We start from the raw sequence: 20457 nt of genomic DNA on the forward strand, positions 1-20457 counted from the left end.
AGAATTAATTATAGATTGTGTGTGGGTTTTTTTGTTCTTTTGTTCTTTTTTTTTTTTATTTTTGGTTTTGAGGATATAGTATATAGTGTTAGTGGTTCACCTGCCGGACCCCATTCTCCTACCTCACCTCCACCCTTGACAAGACTTGGGGCACTTCAGGGACAGAGACTACGTCTCCTCCGTGTTGAATGAAAGAAGTGACTAGATGGATACGTTAAATGGTTTCCACTTTCTAGATGGAAAAAGCGAGACCATGGGTAGGTTGGGTCAAGCCCCTCAACCTTATGAATGGGTATCACAAAACATCAAGTGTACTTCAAATTGAATCTGTTAAGATCGAGGTGAGGATAAAAATTCGCTCGGTTACTTCCATCCGCTCTTCTTGAAAATGGGGAGAAGGGGGTTTGATAGAGAAGAGAGGATAGAAAAAAAAAAAAAAAGTCCATGGCACTGGTTCTCAACCTGTGGGTCACGACCCCCTTGGGATCAAACGACCCTTTCACAGGGGTCACCCAAGACCACCGGAAAACACAGCTATTCACGTTATGATTCATAACAGTAGTAAAATTACAGTCATGTGGTAGCAACGAAAATAATTTTGTGGTTGGGGGTCACCACAACATGAGGAGCTGTATTAAAGGGTCACAGCGTTAGGCAGGTTGGGGACCACTGCTATTGAGGGTCTGTGGTTGGAGAACTTGCTTTCTTAGCAGCCATCCATCACCTTTGCTGGGTGATGTAAGTGAAAGAAACATTTAAGTCAGAGACCTGGGAGGAAACCCAGGTTCTAAGGCTTGCTCCTGGGTTGTGTTCAGCAACTTAGTTCTCTGCCTCCTAGTCTCCTCGTTTGCAAGAGGAACGGAATGCTATCATGGTTGCAGAATATCTCTAAAGTGGGAGAGCACACACCCAGGAGAAATCTGGTAAGAGAAAGCCAGCTAAGTGCATCTCCCACCCACTCGCCCTTCTGCCATGCTTCAAAGCAACGCCAAGAGCCTCACCAGAGGCTGGCACACCAAGACCCTCACCAGAGGCTGGCACATGTGCTGAGATTTCTCAGCACGAGCTGCTTTTCTTTACAATGTACTGGTCTGATATGCTGTTGTAACAGCAATCCTTCTGTGACTGGTTGGTACCCGCCCAGAGTAGGGGAGAAGGACATATGTTATACTCAGTCCATCAATTTCATTGCTAATGTTTTCTGGAAAAACTTTTAGCTATATCCAAAAATAATGATGAATCAGCTATCTGGGTCTTCTGTGGTCAAGTTGTCATGTCAAATCAATTATGATAGGACTGTGCTGACTGAGAAGTGTGCTTATTGTGTAGAGGGCAGGCAATAGCTCTTCCTCCTTTTAGTCAAAGCCTGACTCACAGGTCCCTCCTCGCTGGAGTACGGCAACAATGGTCGGATGCATCAGGTTGTCATGTAGACTCCTGGTGGGTTGTTTGCTGGGAGATCCTGCTCCAGTCTTTTTGTGTAAGGCTGTGTATTAGAATGAGTGCCCTGGAGGATGAGAACCAATAGAATGTGTGGATATATCATACAAGGCAATTTATTGGATTGTGTAGGATAATCCAACATTGGCCGTCTGTGTGCTGGAGTGAGTGGTAGCAGGCCAATCCAAGCAGCTGGACTTCTCAGTGGTCCGAGTCTGATACTATAGACTTGTAAGTTCCCTGAGAGCTTCTTGTATGGAGTCCACATTGAAAGCCCAGAGAAGGTAGAGTCTGATGCCCAGAGACAATGGCAGCAGCGATAAGATCTTCATTCAGATAGGGGCTTGTAAATGCAAACACCCTGCCTTCCTCTGATTTCATCTAGGATGCCAGCCTGTTGGAAGGTTCTATCTAAATTCAGTGATCTCCCCCAACCCAGTCATTGTTCCACATATCAATCTTTTCTGTAGACACATAGGTATATTTCACCATTCTTAGACTCTCGTAAGTCGACACCCAAGACCAGTGATTGCAGAGTGGGACCTAACAAATCTGCATTCTTTCCCTCTGAATGTTTGGGTGGTGTGGGAAAAAAAAGAAAAACCTCACTTTCCCTAGAAATAGATACCGAGTTTGACAGTTAATCTTGAGCATCAACTTCATCAGATTAAGAAATGCCGAGGAGATTAATCAAGTCCACCTTTGGGGTGTGTCTGTGATTCTGTCTCCAAAGACAGATCATGAGGGTGCCAAGTCACAACAGGATTAAGCTCTTGATGCAATCTTACCACGCTGATATTTTTGGGAAGTGTCAAAAGCTAGATGGGGCCTAGCTGGATTAAGTGGGTCATTGGGGCTGTAAGTATGTATATGCTAGGGGCTGTATCTTACCCATGCATCTTCTGTATTTCCCTTTCTCTGCCTCCTGGCTTCCATGATATAAACTGTTCTCTTCTGCCATGCCCTCCTCACCATGGTGATGGCTGCAAAACTGGGAGAAGAAAGAATTCCTCCCTTTAAGTCATTTTCAGGTAATTTTGGTGACAGCAACATAAAACTAAGGAAGGAGAGACCTAATTTAAGAATTACTAGGCTTTCGGCTAGGCAGTGGTGGTGCATGCCTTTAATCCCAGCACTTGAGAGGCAGAGCCAGGTGGATCTCTGTGAGTTCGAGGCCAGCCTGGGCTACAGAGTGAGTTCTAGGGAAGGCTCCAAAGCTACACAGAGAAACCCTGTCTCAAAAAAAGAATTACTTGGCTTTCCTAGCTCTGAGAGCAAGCAATGAAAAAATGTCATGCTTTTGGAGGGTCCTTGAAACATGCATTCATAATAGTTTAACAAGCCAGGTTACTATTGATTTGATAGTCTAAGGCTCTTCACTGTCTAAGTTTTCTTGTCAGTCCATAGCAAAATCTGTACTCACAAGACATGCAGAAGCACAAAAGGCTACAGAAACTCATCTACCAATACTAGAGGGTGTGAAATTCACCGTTGCCAATTGTGTTTCCTGAATCTTTAACATTTTTTATGTTTGGATACATAATGGAGGTATGTCAAACACTCTGATAATTCTTTTGGTTTCACTACGTATATTTTTTGAGGTTATATAATAGGTTTTATGTAGGTTGATTGAATTTTTTGCCTGAAGCTGGGATCCTTTTACTCTCTGGCAAAGTTTTGTCTTTAAAAGTGTATTTGGGGGCTGGAGAGATGGTTCAGTCATTAAAGGCTGGGCTCACTACCAAAAATATGAAAATGTACTTTGTCGGGGGACTGGAGAGATGGCTCTGTGGTTAAGAGCACGGACTACTCATAACTTCCAGAGGATCCAGGCTCTAATTCCCAGCACCCACATGGCACCTCACAACTGTCTGTAACTCCAGTTCCAGGGGACCCAACACCCTCACACAAACATACATGCAGGCAAAACACCAATGCACTTAAAATAAAAATAAATGAAATTTTAAAATGTATTTTGTCTGCTTCAACTTCCTCTGGTTACTATTTGTTTAATTTATATCCTCCCACTCTTTGATTTGATTTTTTTCTATGAGTATTTCAGGTAAACAGATTATTGAGGTTTTTTTCTTAGACTGAGTTAAAATATATTATTTGAGACAGGTTGTCTTAGTCATTGTCCTATTGCTGTGAAGAGACACCATGGCCAAGGCAACTCTTATTAAAGAAAACGTTTAATTGGGGGCTTGATTACAGTTTCAGAGGTTCAGTCCATTATCATCATGGCAGGAGCATGGCAGGACTCATGGTGCTGGAGAAGTAGCTGAGAGCTACATCCTGATACACAGGATGAGAGAGAGAGGGGGAGAGAGAATGGGGAAAGAGAGAGAGAGAGAGAGAGAGAGAGAGAGAGAGAGAGAGAGAGAGAGAGAGAGAGAGAGAGAGAGAAACTGGGCCTGCCTGGGACTTTTGAAACTGCAAAGCCCACCCCTAGTGACACATTCCCTCCAAAAATGCCACACCTCCTAATCCTCCTAATCCTTCTCAAATGGTGCCTCTCCCTGAAGTCTAAACATTCAAATATATGAACCTATGATGGGGGGGGGCACTCTAATTCAATCTACTACACAGAGTTTCACTTTGTGTTGGCTTGTCTGGAACTCACTATATAGGTCAGGCTGGCCTCAAACTCATAGTGACCCCCACCCACCCACCCCCAGTTTCTGCCTCAGGAGTGCTAAGATTAAAGTGTGTGCTACAGTGCCCAATCAATCTTTTAGCAGGAAACTTAAGAAGAAAAAAAAAAATAAGACTGGCTCTGGGGGTTGGATTGATGGTTCAGTTGGTAAAGTACTTTCTGTGTGAATGTGAGGACCCAAGTTGGATCCCCAGCACCCATTTAAGAACCAGGTTTGGCAATGGGTCTGCAGTCTCAGTGCTGAGGATGTAGAGACAAGAGGATCCCTGGAGCTCAAAGCCTGGTCATCTTAGCTGAATGGGCGAGCCCTGGAGTCCAGTGAGAAATCCTGTCTCCAAAGACAAGGTACATGAATGTCCGAGAACAACATCTGAAGTCCACCTCTGGCCTCCACATACATGTGCATCCACATGCGCACACTGTACACACATGCACCCCACACTAACAGGCACACACATCAGCATATACATATAAACCCCTACATGCACATGCAAGAAGAAAGAATGAAGGAAGGAAGGAAGGACTAAATCTATGTGCTAATGTGCTAGATGAATTTGCTACCCACTTATCTCCTCCATTTAAAGGGGATACGGGCAAGTATACAATAAAGTTGATTTGGTAGGTGATAAGTTCCATAAGTAAATTAAAAAGGGTTATTCTGGTTTGATTTCAGTTGCTGTGATTAAAAACCATGACCACAAACAACTTGGGGGAGGGTGGTGGTTTGAATGGGAATGGACCCCAGCCAGAAGCTCATATATTCGAATGCTTGGCCCCCAGTTGGTGGAACTGTTTGGGAAGGATTAGGTGTGGCCTTGTTGGAGGAGGTATGTCACTGAGGGCAGGCTTTGAGGTTTTCAAAGGCCATGGCATTACCAGTTAGTTCTTCCTCTGCCTTGTGCTTGGGATGAGGATAGAAGCTCCCAGTTACTGCTTCAGTACCGGACCTACATGCCTGCTGCCATCATCCTGGCCATGATGGTCATAAATTCACCTCTGAAACTGTAAGGCCCTGATAAACTTTCTTTAATGTAAATTGTCTTGGTATCTTACCACAGCAATAGAAAAATGACTAAGACAGGGATGAAATGGTTTATTTGGTTCACAGGTTACAACCCATCATCAAGGGAAGCCATGGCATGAATTTGAGGCAGGAACTGAAGCAGAAATGGTAGACCCTCTGGCATAGAGGGATGTTATTTCCTGGCTTGCCTCCCTGTGGCTTGCTCTGCTACCTTTCTTATACATCCCTAGGCCCACCCGTCCTGGGATGGTACTGCCTATAATGTGCTGGGCCCTCCCATGTCAATTAGCAATCAAGAAAATTTTCCACAGACATGCCACTGACCAATTTGATGGGGACATTTTTTTTTTTTCTCAATTGAGGTACCTTCTTCCCAAGTGCGTCAAACTGACAACCAAGATTGGCCATCACAGGGTGATGGTACTATTGGAAACCATGCGTGGAAGCTACTTTAGGGAGGTAAGTTTGTCTGACATGAGACTCACGGGGAGATGGAGGTGCTCTTGGGAAGAATCGGGAGAGAGCCGAAGGCTCCCACAGAAGGAACCTCAGATCACAGGCTGCGACTGTCATAAACCTGGCCTGTTGTAGGCAGGGTAGCTGGATGGGAAGCAATGAAGCAGAAGACCACACCAGGAGAATGAGGAGAGGAGGGGACGGATCCCAAGCACTTGAGATGCTGACGAGGAATAGATTAATTGAAGAAGGAACATAGCATGACCTGAATTTTCAAAACTTGGCCACTCTGTAAGTTGGACAACCTGCCCCAGATTGTTCAGAAGTTTAATTTTAACACTGAAAGTCCCATGTTACGGTGGACCCATGAGACAGCTAGTCACCGTGTGTAACAGGTATGAATCTGGGTCTACTTTTAGGTCTTCAGGAGACATCACTTAGTTCCCAGTAGCTCAGCCTAAATCTATTTTGGGCACCTTTCCTACCTCAAAGCTCACTCTCCAGACCATGTCAGTTGTGTGTTCATCCCTATTACAAAATCCCTGTCACTTAAGGGGAGGCATGATTTATTTGGGCTCATGGTCTCTGAGGTTTTGGGCGTGGCCCCTTGAGCTGTGGATTCTGAGATTGTGTTGAGGCAGAACATTATGGCGGCAAAAATGTGTGGCAAAGGCAACTCCCCTCATGAAACAGGAAGCAGAGAGAGGAAGCCCTGGGGACCAGGTCTAGCCTTCAAAGGGACACCTCCAGTGACTTATTTCCTCCAGCTAGGCCCCACCTCTTAAATACTTCATTACCTCCCATAATAACATCACCATCTGGGGACCAGGCAGTCAATGCATGGACCTCAGGGGAAATTTCATATTCAAACCATAGGAGAGATCTCCTTCTCCTTTAAAGATCACACAGGAATCCTAAAATGGCACTCAGAAAACAGCAGGAACTCTAGTTGGTGTAGCTAGAGTTTTCCTGCCTTGCCCACAGTCAGGACAAATCTTTGTCACCCGCCAGTCCCACAGCCGCTCAGACCCAACCAAGTAAACATAGAGACTTATATTGCTTACAAACTGTATGGCCGTGGCAGGCTTCTTGCTAACTGTTCTTACATCTTAAATTAAGCCACGAGGAACCCGAGAACGGGCTCCCACAGGACCTACAGAACATCCCACAGCAAGTTGGCCTAGGTACAAAGGGTGCCTTGATCAGGCAAGACTGTTACAATACCTCCGTGGCTGCCCTCTACCACAAGTGAGGTCCCCTTTCTCGGCTTCCCAGTTAGTTCTTCTCTCTCATCTAGGCATCTCTAAATCCCTCTTTTATGAGCCTGGGCTGGGCTCCTCAGAGCTCCCAGGAGCTGCAACTCTCCTCTCCCAGGCTGGGGAGACAGAGACAGATCCCCCAGCCTTGGTAACCAACCAGCCTAGGTCAGAGAGAGAGAGACATACATAAGGCTTTTTCACATATAAGAACATGTACTCACACATATATACATAAACTCATTTTTTAAAATGTCATCTCTGACCCAGCTTCTGCAGATTCAGAGCCATCATGAAGATGGTTTATGGTGCCTCTTTAATTTAAAAAAAAAAAAATGAGGGGTTTATAACTGTTAAAAAGAATGGGAAAAGGGTACCAGGTTTCTAGAAAGGAGCTGACAAAAAATAACCCCTCAGGATAAACTTTATTAGGGGAGAGAGCCTCAAGACCTTGGACAAGCATGATCCAGATACGACTGGGCTTAAAGCTGGAGACTGTTTGAAGAGATGGCCACCATGCACAGCATGATGGGGGTCCTGAAGAGACAGTCAGAGCCTTCAATTCTAGGGAGCAAAGGAAGTTTCTGATTCTCACAACATTTCAGGAGAATGGACAAGTCCCCTACCACGTGATCTAGTCTGGCCTAGCCCGTGTGCCAGGAGTCAGGAAGGCACTGATAAAAATCAAGTTGTAATTCAAGGTTGTCCTTTGTCTAGGCAGCAGGGGGGCCTGGGCTTGCTCAGGATTACAAGCGGGAGGGAGAAAACAGCATGTTTTCTCAACAGTCTGCCTCGAGGGAGAGCAGCTCGGGATGTGGTCTGATTTCTGGGAGACAGAGGTAGCGAGAGGCCCGTGATCTAACGGTAATACCTGCCTTCCTGCTTGGGAAATATGGTCCAAGATGGGGAAGCGAGTCCAAGAACGAAGCACAGAGAGCTTTTCAGCAAACTTGCCTGCCTCGAGCAAGAGCAAAAGACAGGTAGAGGAGATGGTGCCTCGAGGTGGACTGTCGGTGGCAATGGAGATGGAGAGACAGGGATACTTGTCTAACATTCATCAGAGGCAACGAGTGCCAATGGAGACGGGAGGTGAGGCTCAGAGGCCCTGAAGCATCCTTTGGCTTGAGCACCAGCCACGGGAACCTATGAGGAAACAGGACCTTGGGCCCGCACACCGGACAGGACCGAGCAGCAGACAGCTGGCTTCTGCCTGGACTGAGAAAGCTTTGATGGGATGTAGAATCGATGGTCCATCTAGGGCAGTGGTTCTCATGTTGTGGTGACTCCCATCCATGAAATTATTCTCTTGCTACTTCATAACTATAATTTTGCTAGTTATGAATCATAATGTAGGTATCCGATATGTAAGATATCAGATATGTGACCCTCCCCAAAGGGCTTGCGACCCACAGGTTGAGAACCACTTATCTAGGGAGTCGTTCTGTGAGTTATTAAGGAAAACTGAGGTTCCTCTTGAGGGCTTTTACTCTCATTAATAAAATAAAATTACTTTTAAAAGGGGCTCCAAAGGAAACTTGAAGACAATTTTCATTGGAGTTTGAGAAAAAAAAATACAGTACAGACAAACTGGCAGCCACCGGGGGGAGAGAAGATTGTGGGAAAAGTCGTGCCTTTTAATTTAGCTTACGGAGGTCAGAGAAAGAGTGAGAACACCCAGAGTGTCCAGGAAAACATGCTTAGGGGGGCTGAGCCAGAGATCTGCATTCAGAGGGTGGCTAAGTCTAGGCTCTTGTGTCCCAGGACAAAGATGGAACCGGGGACAGATGGTTAGAAGCAGAGATCGTTTACTAAGACAAGAGGACTCTTGAGAATGGAAGTGGGCTGAAGAGCGAGCCCTGGAGCATCCTTTCTTGCTGTGTACACTTTTACATGACCTTTACGGTTCCTGCCCCTTCCACTTACTGCTCAGTGTTGACACGTGCTCAACACTGAGCAGTAAGTGGAAGGGGCAGGAGGCCTTCTGGTCTCCCTCCGCAAACTGGTTTCATACGGCAATGTTTCGGTTCAGTCCCTATTCTTTTGCCACAAGAGGATCCTCACGCCATCCGAAGATGAGACCAGCTGGGTTTGCACAGAAAGAAGCCCTAGACTCCAGGGTGGTCAGGTGGAAACTTCTATTAGTGGGGCTGGCTTGCCCAGAGGACACTGGTGTGCTGCATCGTGGCTTATGGGAGACAGTGAGAGGGAGAGATGCTGCCCAGGAATGTCTGCAGCCAGGGGTCAGGGGGTGAGCTTTCCAGGAGGGGTTAAAGAATGTGGGCTCTGGGCCAGGACCTGCTTCGTTTAATGTTTTGAGCAACAGCCTAATCAGTCTTTATCAGTGCCTGGGAATGTTCAAGGCCCTGGATTGAGGCCAAGCCTGCTGGGAAAAGCCTGCAGCTGGCTAGTCACAGAGCAGTCAAAGCACTCTGATTTATTTTGTTTTTCAACCTAGGATACAGAAAGAAAACAGGGGCAACCAGGGGACACTTCGCTTGTCACATGAGGCAGGCATGCACACAACCCCTGGCAATTTCCTATCTTGGAGGCGTAGAGGTCTTGGTGGCATTTATCTCCAGCGTGTGGTTTATATCGACATTATGGGAACAAAGAAAGATACAAGCTGTGCTTTCTCAAAACTACCCAAAAAAATGTGCTTAAGCTTCTGAAAAGGGGACAGGAAATTAACAAGAATTCAGTTTACGGTTACAGTGAAGAAAAATGAAAAAAAGGTTGTTACATTCTTCAAGTCAACTGTACCCATGGGACAAACTTTTATTAATGTCCTTCTTTTATATTAACCGGGAGTCGGCGGTGGATTCTTTACTGGGTCCTGAACCATGAAATAGCCTTCTGAAAGGAAACGAAAAGAAAAATAAATGAATTCCCTCACCCTCCAACGATGAACTCCAAGGAAACAAACAGAAGTCTAAAGGCCATCTTTAAAACGAGGGTTGAGAGAGTGAAGGCCGTATGGCCTTGGCTTCTCAGCTTTGGACACAGCCATCCAACCATGGGCAGGCATCAAGGCCAGACTGGTACAGTGCAAAAGAGCCAGCCTAGAGCTTGGGGAAACTGAAGAGACCTGGGACAAGACAGGGGGACTGGAGGACCAGGGGAGGACAAGAGGGCTGGAGGAATTTGGAATTACACAGTGGCCTACCACATCTCTTAACGACTACCATATGTGAATTGCATCCCATGCTGCAATTTTTTTTTTTTAAAGCAAAGCCCTGTTATTGTGTAATCGGAACCTTAAAGACCCGAGAAACAGCAGAGGTTTCAACTGTCCCTCCCCCACACCTCAAGCGCCATCGCAGGAACACTAGCTCCCTGATAGGAAGAGGTCCCCTTTACTCCGAAGGTCAGGGCAGAGCGAAGCCCCTGGCCCAAAAGAGGTTTCCGTGGGGGAGGTGTAAGGCCCGGGAAGCTATCTCATCCTCCCCATCCTCAGCCCAGAGGCCAGCAGCCTCAAACTCACTGCAAAGCCAAAAGGTACTGCACGATTTTGCCTCACCCTGGCTGACCGGGTCTCTCTTCCTCAGTCCTCTCTTCTGTCGTGAGTCATCAAGCCCCTCACAAAAGGGTGAGCCGCATGTGTGGCTCCTGTGCAGGTTACTCTAGAGCACATCTCTGGCCGCCACCCCTCCCAATCACCAATCACTGCCTCCCTGGCTTCATATGGCTGTCCCCATCTGGTAGCATCTGGATGCAAAGGCTGGGATGCTAAGTGGAGGCTACACATTTGCCTTTTCCTGGCCTCTCAGTTTGCCTTTTCTGAAGCAATTTCCTCCTTCTCCATAGCAATTCATTACAACCAAAGTTATCACATATATTATTTTAATTTTTTTTACAGTGACAGCATATTTTATATGTTGTTTCATATCTGATTTTCCCCCCACTTAATGTATTTTGGAGATATATTCATCTCAGTGCATCCAGATTTGTCTTTCAATACATGGTTGCCTAGTATTCCATGCATAACAGGGATGGTTAATTTTGTACCAACTTGGCTGGACTATGCGATGCCTGAGTATTGGATTTGTTCAAGTACTATTATGGACATCCCTAGGTAGGTTTTTCTGGATGAGATTTGCATTTAAGTTGGTAAATTTCAAGTAAGCACATTGTCTTTCATAATATAGAAGCACCTCATTTAATCATTTTAAAGTCAGAATAGAATGAAAAGTTGCATCCCTCATTCAAGAGAGAATTCTGCCATCAGATAACCTGCAGACCTAAAAGCAGCATTAGTAGGCTGGTGGATATACTGCCATAATACCTTTGGCTTTGAATTGCAATTCTTTCCTTAGGATCCTTCCTGCTGGCTACCCTATCAGATTCAAGGCCTGCCAAATACAAACAGGAGACTATTCCTTATAATACACGTATATATGTACATATAAACTCTCATATATACATGGGTGTGTAAATATGTGCACATGAAATATGGTACCATAATGTTTGATTAGGACCATATTAGTGGACACTTGGGTTCTCATCTTTCTGCTCTTACAGTGCTACAATGAGCTAAGCCTCAAGCCTGGCATCATGCACATGCCATACTCATGTTCTAACCACTATGGCATTTTGCTTTTGTTAAGAAAGTCATGTTTGGGTCTGTCTTTCTCTAAGTCTCATTTTGAAAGTCACTAGTCATCATCTTATCCATTTTCTGAAATGGCTAAAACTGTACTTTGGCCATGGGAAGTGCAGACAGGATGTGGAGCAGCTGGAACTCGAATACCTGGCTCGTGGGAAGGTTAAATGGCAGGACCTCTTTGTAAGACTTTGTAAAAACTTATAAATGCATCTAGGTTATAAGCCAGCCATTCCATTCCTAAGCATCTTCAAGATGCAAACAAAAGTCTGTAAGTCTACACAAAGGAGGTTATGCCACTGTCCAACAGTCAAAAACCGGCAACAACCAGAAGTCCATTAGCTGATAAATAAACAAGCTGTGCTCTTGTCTATATAGCAGAGTTAAGTGTTCAGCGTTAAAACCAAGCAGCCCATGAATGCCTGCAAAAGCAAAACTGAGTCTCAAATCAATTACATGCTGTGAAAACGATTAGAAAAAACATGTAAACACTACGATATTGTATAACAGTTTAGAATATGCAAAATATACACAGTGACAAAGCTTGTCAGGGGTTGCCTAGGAACCACTGTGTGTGTGTGTGTGTGTGTGTGTGTGTGTGTGTGTGTGTGTGTGTGTGTGTGTGTTTGTGTTTGTGTGTGTTTGTGTGTGTGTGTGTGTGTGTGTGTGTGTGTGTGTGTGTGTGTGTATGTGTGTGTGTGTGTGTGTGTGTGTTGGGGACGGTCAAGGAAAATTTTTGAAGTGACAGATATGTTAACTGTCTTGATTATAATGGTCATTTCACAGATATGTACTTGGGTCAAAGTCACCAGACTGTAAACTTTGCTACATCTTAATTGCGAATCAGCAAAACTATAAAATTCTTATTTTGAGTGTGCAGAGGTAAATTTTGATGTTTTCTTTTTGTAGTCCTTCTAGAACAATTTTAATCTCCTCCATGTAAACAGGCTGGTTAAGGAGATTTCAGAGAATCTGTCACATCTCTGTGACAAAAGAGAAGCATATTCATATTTTCTGAAAATTATCACCACAGTTGCGAGCTTGTATTTGTCTGTGTCCCTAACCTAACTGTGCCTTTCACCTCAGTTCCCGGTGCCTTCTTCAGAGGGTCAGTTAAGCTGCCCTATGCAGAACCATCAGTTTTCCAGGCACACCAGCCTGTTACCATGAAACCGGTGGCAAAGCCTCCAGCATGGGTTCCCATGCCAGCCTTTGAGGGCCAGTGGGCTGCCCTGCCCAGAGCCTAGCTCCCTTTGCCTGGCCTAATTGGGGAAGATGAGTCAGTATCAGAGTGCACAGCAGAATGCCGAGGGAGAGGCCAGACACTCCTCACCTCTCAGCAGCCTGAGCAGAGACCATCCAACACGCCCTGACAGGCCCCTGGCGGCTGCCCAAGGCTTGGGACCTCAGGCTGAGGTGGCCAGTGGGAAGCTTCTTTATGAAGAAGCTGGTCACTTGTGTTGTGAGCATGGGTCAGAGGACAGAAGAAGAGGGAAGTAGAAATTACTGTACCCTACAAGCTAGGGCTGATTCTGCCTTCCTTCCTTCCTGGCAGCATGCCAGACTCTGGTCTTTTTCATATTCTCATATTAACTAGAACTCTGACCCTCAGGGCCTGGAACTCTCCAGAAGCAAAGTCTGGGGTGAACTTTGACGTCTTCCATGTCATTTTCATCGACACCCGTTCTTCCTCCTCACTCCAGCCCACTCCTCTTCATTACTCCCTGCACCCCTGGTCCTAGCAGAAGGGTCATCTGGCTCCTTACGCTTACATCAGAAGATGAGGCTACTTTCCATCTTAACCAAGAGGGACGAAATGATTCTTACCCATCTCCTGCTCACCCGGTGGGAACAAGGCTTCGTGTGATCCGCAATATTTATTATTTGTAAAAGTTAAAGTCCAGATGTGTTGGCAAGTCTGTATTTGTAGGGTGACGAGACAGATGCTTAGAAGCCAAAATCTTTGAAAACAAAAAGGCAAACGATTCCGGGTCCTTTGATTTCACCGGCCCAAGAGTCACACGCTGCTAATTCGCAGGCTTGCCATAGCCCGTAGACCCGGGATCTTCCTGTCCCTGGAAGACATGTACAGCTCATTAAACTTTGCTGATTGTTTTGATCGTAGAGACTCAGCAATAACTGTAAAATTGAATGTTGATGTTGGTTTCATTCTCATTAAGATGTACTTAGAAGATTCCACCATTAAAAACAGCACCGGATAAATTAGATTTACAAAGAATCCCCAAAGAGAGGCTGTTCGGCATTAAAAACCCTCAGTGAAGTGTATTCAGGAGCTTCCTTTTTGAGTAGGACCAAATTCATCCTGTCCAATTTAAAAAATGTTTGACATCCCCCCTCCCCCATTAACTGAGCTGTGAGGACATGGACGAGAGAGGCAGGGGGTAGGGCAGTTTCATATTTTCTAGAAATGACCTGGAGAGTATATAGCATGTGAGGGATTTACCTACTTATGTCTACTAGTTAAGGTTCCGCCAGAGAGACAGAACCGGAAGTGGGGTTGTATATTAAGAGATGATTATAACGAACTGGCCTGCACTGGTGTGAACTGACTAGGCGGGTCTGAATCCTCAGGACAGCTATCAGGAAGAGGAGGATGGAAATGTACAGTATGGGGTGAAGCCGATGTTACAGGAAGGATGTTCTCCTCCATAGAGGGAGCCTCTATTTTTATGACAGGATCAGACCCACCCTGCTAGCCTAGAACAAACAATCTTATTTAAAGCCAAAGCGTTGTGAGCTTTAATCCCATCCACAAAGCGCCCGCCTAGCAACACCCAGGTTAGTGTTTGAATCCGTGGAGAATGCTGTTCAGCCACTTGGCATGTCAAAAAGCTGTCACAACCGATTCACCCATGGCCTCTGAGAGGGCTGGTGGGTCTCCGGGTGAGGCTGTAGCTGGGCATCTAAGGGAAGAGCCCTGAGCCAGATCATTCAGTATCACTTAGTTGTCTTGGGGACAGGACTTTACATCATACACATCTGGAAAGGCCAGACCAGCAGAGCAGGGGAGCTCTTGGATACAATGTGTCAAAACTAGCTACTGAAGAAAAGTGGGGGCCAGATCAATGAGTAGCCAAGCTAGAGACAGGGTTTGCAAGGATGGAGAGAGGAACCAGGGGACCGAGAGGAAGAGGAAGGAGGAAAAAAAGACATGCTATGGCATATTCTCAAAGCTCATTTTTGGAAGGAACTCGAGACCCTACTCGGTACTCTCTTACTGCAGTGTTGGAGAAGTGTAGCTTTGGGAGAGGCTGGGATCAACAGACTCAAGGGTCACTCTGTGGAGGGAGGATAAGCTGGAACTGCACCCAGGCCTAGGACTCTTGGAACAATCAGTGTGGGGCTCTCACGGCCAATGGGACCCTCCTGTCCATGTCAGGAGCTGGGGATATTAAAGGCCTCTATTCCCCACTACGTATTTGAAGTTTGGGTCTCTACCTCAGAATTCTCTCAGAACAGAAGAATCAGGGGTCTGGAACCTCTGGCTTCTCTGGGCCACACTGGATAAAGCCACACACTGGATCATTGATCTAGGAATCAAGAGGACTTGAAGACTATGATGTTAGGACAATTCTAAACTCAGACTCTACGCTGTGTTCCCAGGCCACATTGGTATTAGGCTGCTTTCCACTGTCGTAACAAAATCTGTTTGTGTGGCAGATGATTTGCAAAGGCAACTGTTCTGGAGACCCAAGAGGATGATACCAGCCCTGCCTGGCTCTGGTGAGGGCCAACAGCAGGAGCATCACAATGGCAGGAGTAATAACATAAGCATATGATGAGATGGGAAGCCAGAGAGCATCTTTTCTAATCAAGGTCCTATAAAAACATTAATACCTTTCAGGGGCAGTCCACCCAATGGCTCAATAGGTCCCATCTCTTACAGGTGCTACTACACCTTGACATTGCCACTCTGGAAACCAAATATTCAGTACATGGACCTTCGGGGAGACACATAAGCCATACCCCACACTGTAGTATACCCCAACATTGACTAGCCATGCCTAGAGCACAGGGAATAGTTTCAGGTCTCTGAACAGGCCACTCCCGTCCCACACTGTGGGTTCTCAACCTGGGGGGAGACATGGATGAAGACAGGGATCCTGTGGATGGCAGGAGCAGGATACCCTCTTTTTTTTCTTCTGTGTTTTAGACGTGACAAGAGCATGGAGAAGCAATCTGTTTATGCCCATCTTATAAGCATCTGATGTTCAGTCCTTTATTTTCAGGTCCTCATTTGTGAGGTGTTTTCATTGCTGTCTTTTTGGGGGGGTCTTTGCACTCATTTTCAGTTGATCCCAGCAGGGTAGCAGAGCATGTGGATAACTATGAGTGTCTGAAGAGTAATTCTTGCTTATTGGTGACTGAATGGAAGGTAGCAGGCTTATGAGGATCTTGCCTACAATAATTCAGCTACTTAAAATCTTACATTAGAAAAGTCTTCAATATAGGTTTCAGATCTTAATGCTTAAAATATTACAGAGAAACACTGGGACCCCTGGGACACCCACCTAAGCCTGGGTGGCTCTGAGGCTACGTAAACAGCGGTCAGTCATGGACAAATCCAATCCCAAGCTTTACAGGCTCATCAATTGCCCGGGGCTCTTGAAATCCCCTCATTCCCAAACCCCTGAAGGGAGGGTAAAAATGACACTAGCAGCAGAAGCAGAGACACCCAGGGTCATGTCATATAACTGTGAGAGACACCTTGTGTCATAGGAGGTAATACTTTTACATGGCCAATGCCAGGACCAGGTGCTTAAGCCCAACAAGGTCATGCATAGGGAACTTTATAAAATAAATGCTGTTATGAATCTGAATGGTCCACTTTTCTGCCATTCAGGGCCAGTGACCCCATTTCTGGATTGCCCATCCATCAGCAAATATTTATCAAGCTGGTCTTTAGTGCTAGGTGGTTTGGTAAATAAAAAGATGGATAAACATGTCCATTCTACCCAGAAGTTTACTCTAGGCAGGCAGTAAGACAGCTCATACAGACACTCCGTGAAAACAGCCTGGGTTGCTGGTGACCAGCCATAGATGGGAACTGCGACCACACATGGAGTGCCACGTGAATGGTGCCCATTATGAGGCGCTATTTCTGCATCTAGAGAGGGCTTCTTAAATCTTTCCATTAAAATGCCATCATCTAGGAAGGGCTGGGGCTGCAGATGGAGCTCAGTTAGCAGAGTGCTCAAAAAGCATGCATGAAGCCCTGAGTTTGATCCCCAGCCCTAATCCAGCACCCTATACATCTGGGCATATAGCACATGCCTATATCGGGGAGGTGGAGGGATGGTAATCCTCGATTAGACATTAAGTTCAAAGCTGCCCTGCCTACATCTGATTCTATCTTACACCTGTTCTTAGATAATCATTAGAAAATCGGGGGGGGGGGGGGGAGGGTACAGGCAAAGATGATAGAATAGACAACGGATGTACAGGATGTGTGAAAAGATAGATGTGTGGACACACAAATCAGCCACAGTCTGTGCTAGGGATTTGACATGGCTATGTATCAATTCAGCACCTCATTCTCTCCTGTAATTTTTATTTTACGATTTTTAAAAATTTATGAGTATATGTGTGGTGGTTTGAATGAGAATACCTCCCACCCACCCACATAGGCTCATATATTTGAATGCTTAGTCACCAGGGAGTGGAAGTATTTGAAAGGATTAGAAGGATTTGGAGGTGTGGCCTTGTTGGAGGAAGTGTCACTGGGATGGGCTTTGAGGTTTCAAAAGCCCATGTCAGGCCGCGTCCCCCGCCCCCTGCACGTGGATCAGGATGTAGCTCTTAGCTACTTCTCCAGCACCATGCCTGCCTGCCGCCAGGCTCTCTGCCATCATGATAACAGACTAAGCCTCTGAAACTGTAAGCCAGCCTGCAATTAAACGCTTTCTTTTGTAAGAGTTGCCTTGTTCATGGTGTCTTTTCACAGCAATAGAATAACAACAAAGACAGTTATTGTGTGTGTTTCAATGTATGCTGTATGCTTGTCCTCTGCCTTCCACATGACTCCTGTGGCATGTGTGTGCCAACACTTATATAAACAAACATGCACATCCACACCATATAGATTTAAAAGAAAAAAAAAAAAGGCCAGCTAGATGGTTCAGCAGGTACAAGTGCTTGTCCCACAAGTCTGATGACCAGGGTTAAATCCCCAGAACCCACAGGGCAAAGGACAATCAACTTCCAAAAGCTGTCTTCTGACCTCCACACATACACACCTGCACCCACTCATGCATCATACATACACATAATGTTTTTAATTAAAAAAATATGAAACTGTGTTCGTAGTATGAAGGGGGAAAGCTGACCGTGTTGCATTAGCTTTTGCTGGGTAATAACCCACTTATAGGAAGGTTGGGCTTCCAACATTGTATATCTATTTTTTTTCTCATAACCAGAGAAACTGGACATCTATTCTGGTTTGAATCAATTCAGTTGAATCCTGTGGTCAGCTGGTGAACCAATGTGAGGAGAGATGATCTAGAATATTCATACATCTGCTCATGGGTTTTGTGCCTCCTGGGGTAACATCAATGGCTTGTCTTGTTTATTCCTCACCGGGTAGCAAGCTACCTCGGGCTCTTCTAGAGTTTTTCAGGTTTTTCAAAAAGACTGAGATGGCCAGACCAAGGCACTAGCGTTTGTTTTTCAAGTGCTCCTTTTCTGTTGGTTCTACGTTGGTGGACATCGTCAAACTCAGACGAAAGGGATGAAAAACTAGACTCTGAACCACTTCATGGGAATTGCAGGGGCTCATAAGGAAGAGAGACAAATACAGGGATGGGAAGAATGGCTGGCCATAGGCATCAAAAAAGCCTTCCTTGCCGGGCGGTGGTGGCACACGCCTTTAATCCCAGCACTTGGGAGGCAGAGGCAGTCGGATCTCTGTGAGTTCGAGGCCAGCCTGGGCTACCAAGTGAGCTCCAGGAAAGGCGCAAAGCTACACAGAGAAACCCTGTCTCGAAAAAACCAAAAAAAAAAAAAAAAAAAAAAAAAAAAGCCTTCCTTGAAACCTTTGTTTTGTGGGGATGTGAGGAAGATAGGTAAGGAGACCTGAGAAGATAGGAGAAGGAGCCAAGGGAGTTTATAAGCCTTTCATTATTACTGTACTTTTGGAAAGCATGTATGTGCTGAGATAAAATATGACTGTTAGATTAAAGAGGAGGAGGTGACCAATGGCTTCCTTGGGGCATCACATAAGAAAAAGGTTGGGTTAGCAACTCTCAAGCTTGGGAAGCGTCTAGGGTTAGAAGGCTAGGTTTAACAGAGCAATGGTGATGGAGGAGGGGTAGATTGAAGGGAGAACTGATTAAGGTAGGCACCAAGGGTAGATTTTTTTTTTTTTTTTAAACAAGAAACAAGATTGTGAGGGCTCAGTACAGTGTTTGCCTAAAATGCACAAAACCCTGGCTAGGGCAGAGGGAGGAGGAACAGGCAGAGGTTCTACAGAAGGCAGAAACAAGAGGACCTGAAAATCAGGATCTTCCTAAGCTACACAGTGAGTGGGAGGCTGGCCCGAGATCCTGTCTCAAAACAGAAACAGAAACATGAAAGAGGAAGAGAAAGGGAGATTAGGGCACAAGGCACATATACGTGCAGGCAAAACACTCATACACATGAAATAAAACCGTAACAATAAACCAAAGGCCAAAACAAGCATTTTCTGCTCTTCCAGAGGCCCAGAGTTCAGTTCCCAGCACCCACATCAGGCAGCCTGTACTTTCAGCTCCAGGGGCACCTGATGTCTTCTTCTGGCTTCCTCTAAGTACCCCCACGCACCTGGCATAAACTCACACAGACGTCTTGGGACCCTCAAAAACTAACAAGTCGTTGAGTTCCCCCTCATTCGCTTCTTCATAAACTAGGATAGCTGGCCAGTGAGCTTCCAGGGATTTCGCCTGACTCCAACATCTGTCGGGCTGTAACAGATCTGGGTTTTATAGAAAGGTAAAGCTATAGTGCCAGGCTTTTCATGGGTCCTGGAAAAGGAACTCAGATCCTCTCGATTGCCTGGCAAGCACTTTACCACACTGAGCCATCTCCACATGCCCAGTTCCATATTCTCAAACAACACACACACACACACACACACACACACACACACACACACACACACACACAATTTTCTTTTTTTTTTTTTAATTTATTATGTATACAGTGTTCTGTTTGCGTGTATTCCTGCAGGCCAGAAGAGGGAGCAAGATCTCATTACAGATGGTTGTGAGCCACCATGTGGTTGCTGGGAATTGAACTCAGGACCTCTGGAAGATCAACCAGTGCTCTTAAACTCTGAGCCATCTCTCCAGCCCCTGAAAGAAGAAAACACTTTTTTTTTTTTGGTCTTTCAAGACAGGGTTTCTCTGTGTAGCTTTGGAGCCTGTCCTGAAACTCACTCTGTAGCCCAGGCTGTAATATTTTCATTAATCAACTTCTAGCATTACCTACTGCCTACCATTTTTACGTCATCTGCTCCCTTTCTCCTTCCTCATTCTCCCCCAAAATAAATTTTTTTGAGGTTCTTTGAAATTCATATTCAGTGCTTACTTGATTACGCCTATTATCTACAGCTGCACTCTGTGATACGCTGTCACACTTCAAGGTAGCCACAAGCCTTATACAAATACAAAACAAACTCAGTCAAAAAACTTGACTCAGTTAACAAGGATCCTAAGGTGTTCGAAACAATTTTCGGGGGCATTTAAAGCACCCAGTTGTTGAAGTAGGAACGGGAAATGAATCACCCAATTTATGGCTTTCAAATGGCTTTCTCTGAGAAGGGAGGAGTTTCACCAAGTCTAGTGAACACGTTTTAGCGATGTCCAGCATCCCAAAGAAAAGCTGAGGATCACTCTGGAATCAGAACCCGCCAAAAAGTGTAGCTGGCGTCTCACTTAAGACTCCCTGTTTCCTTTCTTTTTCTTTCTTTCTTTCTTTCTTTCTTTCTTTCTTTCTTTCTTTCTTTCTTTCTTTCTTTCTTTCTTTCTTT

Source organism: Peromyscus maniculatus, chromosome 22 (assembly GCF_049852395.1).
Source record: "Peromyscus maniculatus bairdii isolate BWxNUB_F1_BW_parent chromosome 22, HU_Pman_BW_mat_3.1, whole genome shotgun sequence".
Taxonomy (NCBI): Eukaryota; Metazoa; Chordata; class Mammalia; order Rodentia; family Cricetidae; genus Peromyscus; species Peromyscus maniculatus.